Below are 11,274 nucleotides of genomic sequence, written 5' to 3' on the forward strand. Positions count from 1 at the left end.
CTGTGGCGGGGTCCTCTCGACACATGTTCACAATAAAAACCCATTCCCCCCCCCCCCCCCCTTCCCCTGACCCCTAGGGGAAAAAAAAAAAAAAGGATGAACAGTTTTCACGACGCCGTTTTAATGACATGAAAACGGAGTGTTCACTCTGCTTTGGTTCTGTTTTCTTTTCTACTTTTATTAAGAAAAAGCCTTTAAACCAAACATTCCTGGCTTGTACTTGGGCTTCGCCTTGGCTTCTACGCCGAGGGAGAGACAGATTAGATTAGATGAAAGACGGAGGGACGCCTGGTGCGATCCATTCCGTCTACAGGTAGTTGGGTCGATAGGGTGGGTGTGCTCGCGCGCGCGGGTTTCTTCTCGTGGCTTTACTGACGGTCTTTTTACGGACGTGGTGTTCTGGTTTCTAGGAATGCATTTGTTCCTCCGGCTTCCTCCCTTCAAAAGTCTGCAGCCTTTGATTGTGGCCTGGCTTTTAGGGGTCTGTGGCATTTGGAAGCAGGGGGGAAGGGGGGTAGTAAATCTTATTAATTCTTCTCTTTAGCTTCTCCCAACTTCTCCAAACATTTTCCAAAAGCGGTAGCAATTTCCTCGCCGACTATAGATGAAAGGGATTGTTTCAGAGACCCTCTCCCCCGCCCCCCCCCCCAGGGCCCCAGGTTTGTCCGATGATGTCATAGAGGTAACCAAGGTAACACGCTGTGACATCACAACCCAAAGGCTACTGACCTTGGCCTGGAATTCAAAGGAAAAGCAGCCCATGAACTTCTAAAGCAGGCAGGAGATAAATATCCTTAGTCATAAAAGAACAAACGAAGTTTGGGGTCGGGGGGGGGGGGGGTGGTGCTGGGAAAAAAAAAATAGAACTTTTTTTTGTTTTGTTTTGTTTTAAAGAAATACAGTAAAACAGTCTGCCAAATATTCCAGGAAGTGCCAGTGGCCATGTTGATGATGTGAACTAGACTTTAAAACAGAAAGAGGAAAAATGAACACGGTGAGGAAGGGTTGTTTACAGTATTAGAAATCATTAGGCGAAGCTTCCCCCCAATTCTCATCTGCACAGTGAGCCAGAGCAGAGCAGAACAATAAGCCAACATCCGTTCCTGAGTGGGGGTGGGGGTGGGGGTGGGGGTGAGGGTGGGGGTGGGGGGTGGAGATCAGCTACCAGAAAAAAAGGGAGAAATTCAGGGAAGGTATTTGTCAGAAAGGGAAAGTGTTCCAGGCCACAGGGTAGCCTGGACTGGATCCTGGAACAGAAAAATGGGTGAAGTTTCAATGAAATCTGGAGTTTAGCTAATAGTAATGGACCAGTGGTGATTTCTGAGCTTTGAGCAATGTCCTGGGTGGTCACGGGAGACGAGAACGTTAGGGGCAGCTGGGTGGGCTCTCTTGGTTGAGCGGCCGACTTCGGCCAAGGTCACGATCTCGCGGTTCGTGGGTTCGAGCCCCGCGTCGGGCTCTGTGCTGACAGCTCGGGGCCTGGAGCCTGCTTCGGATTCTGTGTCTCCCCCTCTCTCTGCCCCTCCCCTGCTCATGCTCTGTGTCTCTCTCTCTCTCAATAATAAACGTTAAAAAATTTTTTTTAAATGAAAGATATCTTTATTTTTTTAATGGGCTGTTGTGTATTGCGTGTCCTGGAAAGTCTTTTCATTTCTCGGGTCTGGAAATTCTGCTCGTCTCCAGGGGCTTGCAGCCATGTGCCCACGTGCTGGGTCGCTGGGGTGGGCGATGAGCTCGTGGCGAGCAGGTGGCTGGTTAGACACGCAGGAAGGAGGCAGAGGCCGGGAGTTCCCCTGGGCACCTTAAGAAAAGCAAAGGAAAGCAAAGGCAGTCTCCTGGGCCATCCCCGACTGTTCTTGTCCTCAGAACCTTGCATGCGACACCTGGCCCCGATTTCACAGGAATGCTTTTTTCTCAAGACATCCAGAGGATAGGTGGATGACACAGCATGAGGGGCCGATCTCCAGACGCCCGTGGGGGTAGGAGGACAGCCCCGAAGTGGGAGAGGAGAGATCCTGTCCCTGCCTCCGCACGGACTTGCCTAGGTATGGGGACAGCCAGTGCTGTCTGCCCCCCTATTTTCCTTGCCTGCCAAATGGGGGTGTTGGACAACAGATCACATGGGCATATATATAGACTTCGTGTCAGATGCTGCTTTGGATCAACTGGCTGGGGCCCTCCTGAACCTGAGATCCAGGAGAAGGAGTGCTGTGATCCATTAGTCATGTCTGCCATGGATGTGGGAAGGGAAAGGGGAGGCATGTTTGTCAGACCAGATCCCTGTATGCTTGGGCCCAGACTGCTTTTCCCAGTAGGCTCTGTGTCTTCACCGGTATCCGTGTGGGCCAGTACAGAGAACACAGACCCTGGAGTCAGCCAGCCGTGGCTTCCCACTCCAGCTTTCCTCCTTGTACCGGTGGTTGTGTGTGGCATTTGACACGTAGGACATTTGGGGTGTCACATCTGGCAAAAGGTGGCATTTGATATTTACAAGTAGGAACCACGGTGTAGGACACAAGTTAACAGGCAACAAAAACAACGATGACATAGAGTGTTTTCAGAGTACTCAACGGGGTGACCTGACTCACGCCTAAGGGGCAGGCAAAGAAGACGTCCTGGAGGAAGTGGCATTTAAGCCAGATTCTGCAGGATGAGCAGGTATTCTCCCGGGGAAGGGAGCAGGGAGAGATGGGGTTGGAATTTGGCTGGGCTCAGATCAGGTGGGGCCTGCTTGGCCTTGTTGGGGGGAATTTGGGCTTTTTTCTGAGGGTAATAGGGAGCCATTGAGGAATGTTTTGCGAGGGAGTTTCGGCAACAAAAATGTCTTTCTGCCTCAGAGCTAGATTTGGGGTGAGGGTAAGACTGCAGGCCATTTCTGAATCCAAGTAAGGAATGACAGCTTATAGTCGAAAGTGGAGCAGAGCAGGCAGACTGTTAAGTATTCGGGGGTTGGCTGGATGTGGGGGACTCCAGTTACCGAGCTCTCTGGACCTCATTATCATCATCTGTACGAAGTCGTTCGCCCCTACAGTCATTTGAGGTTTCAACGAGATGAGATGCTCACGGCGCTTAGCATGGTATGCTGTAGGTGCTCGATAAATGCTAACCGTATCCATTGCTTCCCAAGAGTCCGGGAAGTCAACCAGGGATCCACAGATCCATTAGAAACAACGGTGAGGGGCGCCTGGGTGGCGCAGTCGGTTGAGCGTCCGACTTCAGCCAGGTCACGATCTCGCGGTCCGGGAGTTCGAGCCCCGCGTCGGGCTCTGGGCTGACGGCTCGGAGCCTGGAGCCTGTTTCCGATTCTGTGTCTCCCTCTCTCTCTGCCCCTCCCCTGTTCACGCTCTGTCTCTCTCTGTCTCAAAAATAAATAAAAACATTAAAAAAAAAAAAAAAAAAAAAAAAGAAACAACGGTGAAATCGGGGGCACCTGGCTGGCTCAGTGGCCAAGCATCTGACTCCAGATTTCTGCCCAGGTTCTGATCTAATGATTTGTGAGACTGAGCTCTGCGTCCAGCTCCGTGCTGTCAGTGTGGAGCCTGCTTGGGATTCTCTCTCTTCCTCTCTCTCTCTCTCTCTCTCTGCCCTTCCCCCACTCGCATGTGCACGGGCATGCTTTCTCTCTCAAAATAAAGAAATACACTTAAAGAAAATTGCTACAAAATGGTGAAATCAAGTTCCAGAGAGAGGGAAGGGATGGAGAGCCATTGAACAGCAAGTCAGTGGCATATTCAAGGTGTGACCCCAGCTTCTCCATTGTTCCTCATCCGGGGTCCCAGTGCCACTCTCTTCCCCAGCCAGCCGGCCCTTCGGAGCTTCCTTGTGACCTGCTGTTATTTGTTGTTAGAGGAACGTAAGGTCTCTGCGCTAAGTTGAATTGTATGTCCCTAGAAAAGATATGTTCAAGTGCTAACTAACCCAGATACCTGTGAATGTGATCTTTGGAAGTAGGGTCTTTGCAGATGTGATCGAGTTAAGGCGAGGTCATACTGGGTTGGGGTGGGACTTGATCCAACGACTGGTGTCCTTATAAGAAGAGAGAAAGGAACACAGGCACCCATAAGGAGAACACCCTGTGAAGCAAAGGGATACAGTTACAAGGCCAAGGAGGGCCAAGGATTGCCAGGAAGTACCAGAAGCTAAGAGAGAGGCATGGAACAGATTCTCCCTCACAGCTTCCAAAAAGGCGCCAACCCTGTTGAGACCTTGATTTCTGACTCCTTGTCTCCAGGACCGTGCGAGAAGAATACATTCCTGCCGTTCTGGGCCCCCAGTTTGTGGAACCTTGTTACAGAAGCCCAGGGACACAAACGTAGTTCCCTAAGGGGGTGTCTCACTCTCAGATAGCATCAGCTACTGCCAACGTATTGGACCTGGGCTGTAGAGGACATTGGGAAAGGAGGGTGGGGGCCCGGGAGGGGGTTGTATCACAGGTGCTCTTAGAGTGATCTTGACCATGGCATGGTTTCCCGAGTGTGTCCGTCAGCTGTTGGCAATGGCCAGCCTGTGGGATGACTGGATGGTCAACCTTGAAGGATGACCCATCAGAGAAAAATGCAGGTGGTGGAGGGAGGGGAAATGGGCCACTCGTGTACAGATGAGAGGTTGCCCCTGGCCCGTGGAAGGACACGGCAGGAAAGCTATAGGATGACCGTCAGAATAATAATCACAACAGCAAATCCAACTGTTGGCTTCCTCCTCCTTGGACCAAGCCACCTTCACCTCCCACCTAGATGACTCAGTGGCCTAACACTCCTCCCTGTCCCCAACCTGGACGCACTCTTCACTAGCCTCTGTTTTGCTCTTTTTTTTTTTTTTTTTTTTTTTTTTTTTTTTTTTTTAAATTTTTTTTTCAACGTTTATTTATTTTTGGGACAGAGAGAGACAGAGCATGAACGGGGGAGGGGCAGAGAGAGAGGGAGACACAGAATCGGAAACAGGCTCCAGGCTCTGAGCCATCAGCCCAGAGCCCGACGCGGGGCTCGAACTCACGGACTGCGAGATCGTGACCTGGCTGAAGTTGGACGCTTAACCGACTGCGCCACCCAGGCGCCCCGCCTCTGTTTTGCTCTTATTCTATTTTTTGTAAAGTCCATTTTATTGAGGGATAATGCGTACACACCCACACGCACCCAGTTCAAGCGTGCGGTTCAACGAGTTGTGGTAAATGTATGCGTCCGTGTAACCACCGACACACTCAAGATACGGAACACGCTTCCCTGCAGAGCTCCCTCCCGCCCTTCCCGTCACCTGCTCACCTCCATCTATACAGTCAGGCCCCGGGCGACCGCCGATTTGCTGTCACTGTGGGCGCGCTTGGTCATTTCTAGAGTTTCAGTTAGTGGCATCATCCAGTGTGAACTCCTTTATGTCTAGCTTGTTTTGCTCAGCATTGTGTTTTTGAGATCCGTTCACATTGTCGCATAGATTGATGGCGAGTTCCTTTTTTTGATGGATGGCATTCCATTATATGGAAGGGCTGCGGTATATCCGGTGACCTGTGGATGGTGATTTGGGTCGTTCCCAGTTTTTGCCGATTGGGAATAATGCAGATACGAACATCCAAGTGTAAGACTTTGCAGGCGTGCGATTTTTTCGTGGGTTGGTATCTGAGAGCGGAATTGCTGAGATGGATGGTTAAGTGTATGTGTAAGTTTTTAACCTAAGGTGAACGAAAAGAAAAACTAAGAAAAAACTAAGCCTAAGAGCTCCAACTATGTAATTTCCAGAAGAAAGCACGCTAGGAAATCTTCATGACGTCGGAGTAGGCACAGATATCTTAGGATGCAAACAGCATGTAAGCCATAAAATACAAATAAATGATCAACGGGACTTCATCAAGACTGTAATTCTTCCACTCCTTGAAAGACCTTGTCGAGAAGTGTATGTATGGAAGGGTTGAATCACTATATCGTACCCCTGTAACTAATGTAACACCGTATGTTAAGTAACAGGAATTAAAATAAAAACTTAAAAAAAATAATAAAAATGTCACTATGGTGACAAAGGACGTGTATCCAGAATATTAAAAAAAATTTTTTTTAAAGTTCATTTATTTTTGAGAGAGAGAGTGAGGGAGCATGAGCAGGGGAGGGACAGAGAGAGAGAGAGAGAGAGAGAGAGAGAGAGAGAAGGAGACAGAATCCAAAGCAAGCTCCAGGCTCTGAGCTGTCAGCACAGAGCCCGACGTGGGGCTCGAACTCATAAACCTGGAGATCACAACCTGAGCCGAAGTGGTACGCTTAACGGACTGAGCCACCCAGGTGCCCCCATATCCAGAATATTGAAGAAAGTCCCATCACTCACTAATAAGAAGGCAAAGGACCCAACTTAAAAATGGGCAAAAGATTTTAACTAGCATTCCTCAGAAGATATGTGAGCAGTCAAAAAGTTCCTTAGAAAGTACTCAACACCAAAAGTCATCGGAAAAATGAAAATCACAGCAAGATACCACTATTCACCCCCCCCCCCCCCCCACGATGGCTAACATTGAAAAGCATGACCAGTCCAAGGGCAGACAAAGACGCGGGGAAGCTGGAAGGCCCAAAGCCTGCTGGTGGGAACACAGAATGGTGTGGCCACTTTGAAAGACTTTGGCTTCGAGAAGGAGTATACCCAACTCTTGGAGTATACTCTTGGAGTATACCCAACCTGCCTGGCCTGCAGGTTTACCCTGGGTGAGCCTCAGTTTCCTGCTCTATGGAATGGGGGAGATGATACCAAGGGCCATTCTGCAGCATTCTCCAATTCATTATGTGAGGAGACACGTTCAAAACAAGGCCCGCCCCCCCCACCCCCCACCCCATGGAGTGGGGGCCGCTGAGCATCCTTAGAATGCGTCCTCGGGGACCAGGTAAGCTCATTCGTGGAGCGGAGGGAGGCGACTCACGCCAGGTCGCCAGGAAAGAGCAAAGAGCTGTGTGTGTGTCCAGAATCCAGAGTTCTGCCCTTTCACTTCCTGAGACTTTGGGCAAATTACTTCTCAGTTGATGGAATCTGTAAACATGGAAAAGCCACTCTCTTTTACAGAGTTATGGGGACACGCGGACGGCGAGGGGTGTTGAAAGGCACCAGGCATGGCGCCGGCACTCAGGGGGTCTGGGAGCAGAGGAAGTGAGTGGAGTTGTGCTCTGCCTGAGCTGTTGGAGTTTCTGAAACTGCCCACTTGGCTCCAGAAGAGAGAGATTCCCAGACGATTTAAGCGCCCGGGACATGCCTGAACTTGCAGGTGCCATGTTGAATCGAGTTAAATGCGTTCGGGGGAAAACGCCGCTGTGCATCTCGTAACCCTATCTAGACCGATGCAGGTTTCCTCCCCAGCCCAGGGAGGGGAACAGGAATCCTGGGCTTTTACGAGCCTCTGGGACCTCACCCACCCTTTATCTCATCTGCTGGTCACAATAGGCTGGGAGATAGCCCAGGCAGATGCTAATGTCCCCAAGATCCCCCGGAGAGATAGCTGCGGACTTCAAAAGGGACTGCATCTGACTGGTGGGCTGGAGGACGGGTGATTGCAACAAGCTTGCGAAGCCGTGAGGTCCCCTGGCCCCAGGGGACTGACAGGTCTTGGGCATTCATTCAGAGGAGCGATTGATCAGAGATGGCGATGGGGCTTCGCACGGGTCTGCCAAGATGCTAAGTGTGAAGAGAGGGAAGTCGAACTCATGACAGATGATTGGGAAGGAAGTAAGGAAGCTGACGTTTACTGAGTTCCAGCTATGTACCGCAGGCCCCGTGGGGTAGGGCTAAAGATACCCATTTGACAGATGAAGAAATGGAGGCCAACAGCAGTGAAATGTCCTGCGCCAGGGCCATCCAGCTGTCAAGAAGGCAGAGATTGGCCCCTGTAAATGGTGACCTACCTTTCACTCCCAAGTTTCACTGAGTTGTATTTAACACCTACTCTGCGGTTTTACTTGGGCGGTGGGGGGTCCCGAACTCCCTGACCTCCTGTTTCCATCTCTAGGTACTCTTGACCTTGTTCTCTGGATTCCCGCCACCACCCACCCCCTCATTCCCTTCTTTGAATGAACCCTGTTCTCTCCTCCCCTGACAGCCTTTGCTTAGAAGACCCCTTCCTACCGAGTGCCTGCTTATCTTTCAGATTTGGCACATCTGGGGAAGTCCTCCCTGTTCTCCCAGACCCCAGGAAAAATTCAGATCTTTACTCCCGTGCCCGTGACACGTCCTGTAGTTCTCCACCACGAAACTCACTGCCCCGAAACATACCCGCGGCATCGTTAACGTTTGTGTGCCACGCTCGAAGGCTCCAGCCCCACTAGGGTCGAGACCTCACCTGTCTCCTCCGGGGCTGCGTCCAAATACCGATGGAAAGGATGGGGAAGCTCGCGAGGAAGATCCGAGCCAAGCGAAGGGATCAGTGCACGCCCAGATGAAGAGGAAGAGAGAAGAACCCAGAAGTCGGTAGCCTCCGAGAGGCCCTAGAAAGAGTCCTTCTCCTGCTGCCTGTCCCAGCTACAGCTACTCGGATTCCAGGCAAAGGTGAAGGGCCAGACATTCTCCAGGGCTCCCATTACGAAGCCAATATGTATTTTGTGTCCCATATGTTTATGTTTTTCCCTTTGAAGGCTGCCTGGAAAAGGCTAACAGTCATGGAAGTAACAAACACTTTGTCTTCTCTTCTGTTGCCAAAAGCAATCTTTAATCACCCCACCAAGTAATGGGCTCAGAATAGCATAATGGAAACAAAGTACTTAAAATACTTTCTTGGGTGGATAAACACAGCCGAGGGGGAAAAAAAAAAAAACAACAAAAAACCAAGGCTGCCCAGCCCCAACCTTTTCACCGTACACACAGCTTAGGAGACGTGGAAGGAAGAGAAGAAATCTTTCCCAAACAAATAGGTAATTGTGAATAGCCAGAACACAGATAGTTTTTCATGATAGCATGGTGGGCCGTCCGTCCTGAGGACTAGGTCTTAGTATTTGCTGAATTCGTACCCTGCTCTCCCCCCCCCCACCGGCCCTCCCCTTTTAGCCCTGTCACCGAGTGACAAAAAGTAGGTCTGATAGTGGGGGGGGGGGGGGGGGGATTCTCAGAGTCTTTGAGCGAGGTCTTTCTCAAATCTCTTTAGATGTGGGAACATTCTGGGAAGGGGATGGGTGGCGTTGGATGGATGTCCTTTGTGAATCTGAATGGTTTCCCTGTGTTTAGAAGAGGGGAATCTTTGCCGATCGATGCCCACTCTGGCTAAAGCCAAAGCCGGGAAGAAAGTGGCAAACCTGTGTGGGTTATGGAATCCAGGATGCAGACTCCTACTACTGGGATGCCGAGTTAGGTATAGGAGGAAACGGATGTTCGTACTGTGAAAATTAGACTCTTAAGATTACCAGCTCCTCCAAGTAGCCTTCCTGGATTTCCCCAGTTGGAATCCATCTGTCTCTCGGAGACAAACAAGACAAGAACTAGGAGGCTTCTTAACCACGTTGCTTCTTCTCTCTGTAACGGGGAGATAAAAATACCTCCTTTGTGAGTATCCCTTGACATAAGATTCAATAGTTGGTGGTCCAGTTTCTTGCTCAGAGCACCTCACCCAGTCCGACTGGAAGTCAGAATTACCCAGGCATGTGCGAGGGTCCCTAAAAGGGTGTGGGGACAGGGGAGAGAGATGCAGACATGAAACTAGCATCTTTCCTCCGAGCTCTTGTGCCCTGGCCGCTGCGTTAGATCTCTTTATATACAATGTCTCTTGTGTTCCTCGTAATAACGGCATTTTCAAGGAGGTATAATTATCTCTGCTTTTCAGATGGGCCGACTAAGGTTCAGTGCGTTCAAATAACGGGGCCAGGGTTACACGGTAACGTGATTGAACCCTGCAGGGAACTAGAACACTCCCCACCTCCCTCTTGGTCCCCTACTGTGGTGACAATTGAGATGCCTCACGTTTCTTCTTCTTTTTTTTTTTTTTTTTTTTTAATTTTTGAGAGAGAGACAGAGTGCGAGTGGGGAAGGGGCAGAGAGAGACAGAGGGAGACACAGAATCCGAAGCGGGCTGCAGGCTCCGAGCTGACACAGAGCCTGTGGGGCTTGAACTCACGAACCTTGAGATCACGACCTGAGCCGAAGTCGGACGCACAACCACTGAGCCACCCAGGCGCCCCTAGATGCCTCTTGCTTCTTGAATGCTCATTCACTGACTGATCATCTATGAATAATTGCAAACATTTTGACATTCCCCATCCCTCCCCCATATATGGAACCTGATTGTCAGACATGAACTATTTAAAAAAATTTTTTTTTAACATGAATTTTTTTAAATGAATTTTAACATGAATTTTTTTTTTTAATTTTTTTTTCAACGTTTTTTATTTATTTTTGGGACAGAGAGAGACAGAGCATGAACGGGGGAGGGGCAGAGAGAGAGGGAGACACAGAATCGGAGAAACAGGCTCCAGGCTCCGAGCCATCAGCCCAAAGCCTGACGCGGGGCTCGAACTCCCGGACCGCGAGATCGTGACCTGGCTGAAGTCGGACGCTTAACCGACTGCGCCACCCAGGCGCCCCAACGTGAATTTTTTTTAAATGAATAAATGTTATTCATTTTTGAAAGGCAGAGAGAGAGACAGAGCGCGGACGGGGGAGGGGCAGAGAGAGAGGGAGACACAGAATCGGAAGCAGGCTCCGAGCCGTCAGCCCAGAGCCCCACGGCTGGGGTGGGGGGCTGGCTCGAAGTTTCATTGAGAGCCTGATGCTTGCAGATCTGCTGGTACTTGGGTCTTTATGTCTGTGGTTAGGGCAGCCCAGGTGATGGTCTGACCTAGTCTTCTCCATCCGGCTTCCTCTTCTAGACCCTCCTTGCCCTCGGGCAAGGTGGAAACGTTTTGAGTTTTGGCCCCAAAAGAAGTGGATTGGACTCTCCCAGTCTTGACATTTGTCACCGGATAAATCCCTTAATCATCCTGAGCTGCGGTTTTTCCCAGTCGCGAAGAGAGCAATTGTCTTCTTGGGAGGCCAAGAGGATGGAGGTAAATGGCTTAGCACAGGGCCCCCGGCTCCTCCGTTCGGCTGAGCTCTTACTGTCAGGGTCAACATCAGACTCGTTCGTTCAGGCATTTATTCAGCGTATACGGAGCGTTGCCTCCTTCCAGGTGCCATGCGAGGTGCTGGCACACCCCAAGGAGCCGGGCAAAGGGCCTCCATTGCTTTGAGGAGGAATGGACAAGAAACAAGTGAATATTCTATCAGCGGGTGGCAGAAACCGGGACACCTAAAACAAGCAAGGGGCTAGAGATACTGGGAGGCAGGAAGTGCCGT

At 50.5% G+C, this 11,274-nt stretch overlaps 1 long non-coding RNA gene across 3 annotated transcripts; it reads right to left on the reverse strand.

Annotated features, from left to right (window-relative positions):
* Positions 1–1,547: 1,547 nt before the first annotated feature.
* Positions 1,548–8,545, reverse strand: LOC125148825 (uncharacterized). Of its 3 annotated transcripts, none has more exons than XR_007145706.1 (4): positions 8,297–8,545; positions 5,259–5,662; positions 3,927–4,073; positions 1,548–1,801 (listed from the first exon to the last, which is right to left on the reverse strand). It is a non-coding gene; the product is annotated as an uncharacterized LOC125148825 (long non-coding RNA). The 3 variants fall into 3 exon arrangements; XR_007145707.1 differs by lacking the exon at positions 1,548–1,801 and adding an exon at positions 3,327–3,355; XR_007145705.1 differs by lacking the exon at positions 1,548–1,801 and having other exon boundaries at positions 3,369–4,073; positions 8,297–8,543.
* Between the last annotated feature and the right edge of the window lie 2,729 nt (positions 8,546–11,274).

Source organism: Prionailurus viverrinus, chromosome D3, assembly GCF_022837055.1.
Source record: "Prionailurus viverrinus isolate Anna chromosome D3, UM_Priviv_1.0, whole genome shotgun sequence".
NCBI lineage: Eukaryota > Metazoa > Chordata > Mammalia > Carnivora > Felidae > Prionailurus > Prionailurus viverrinus.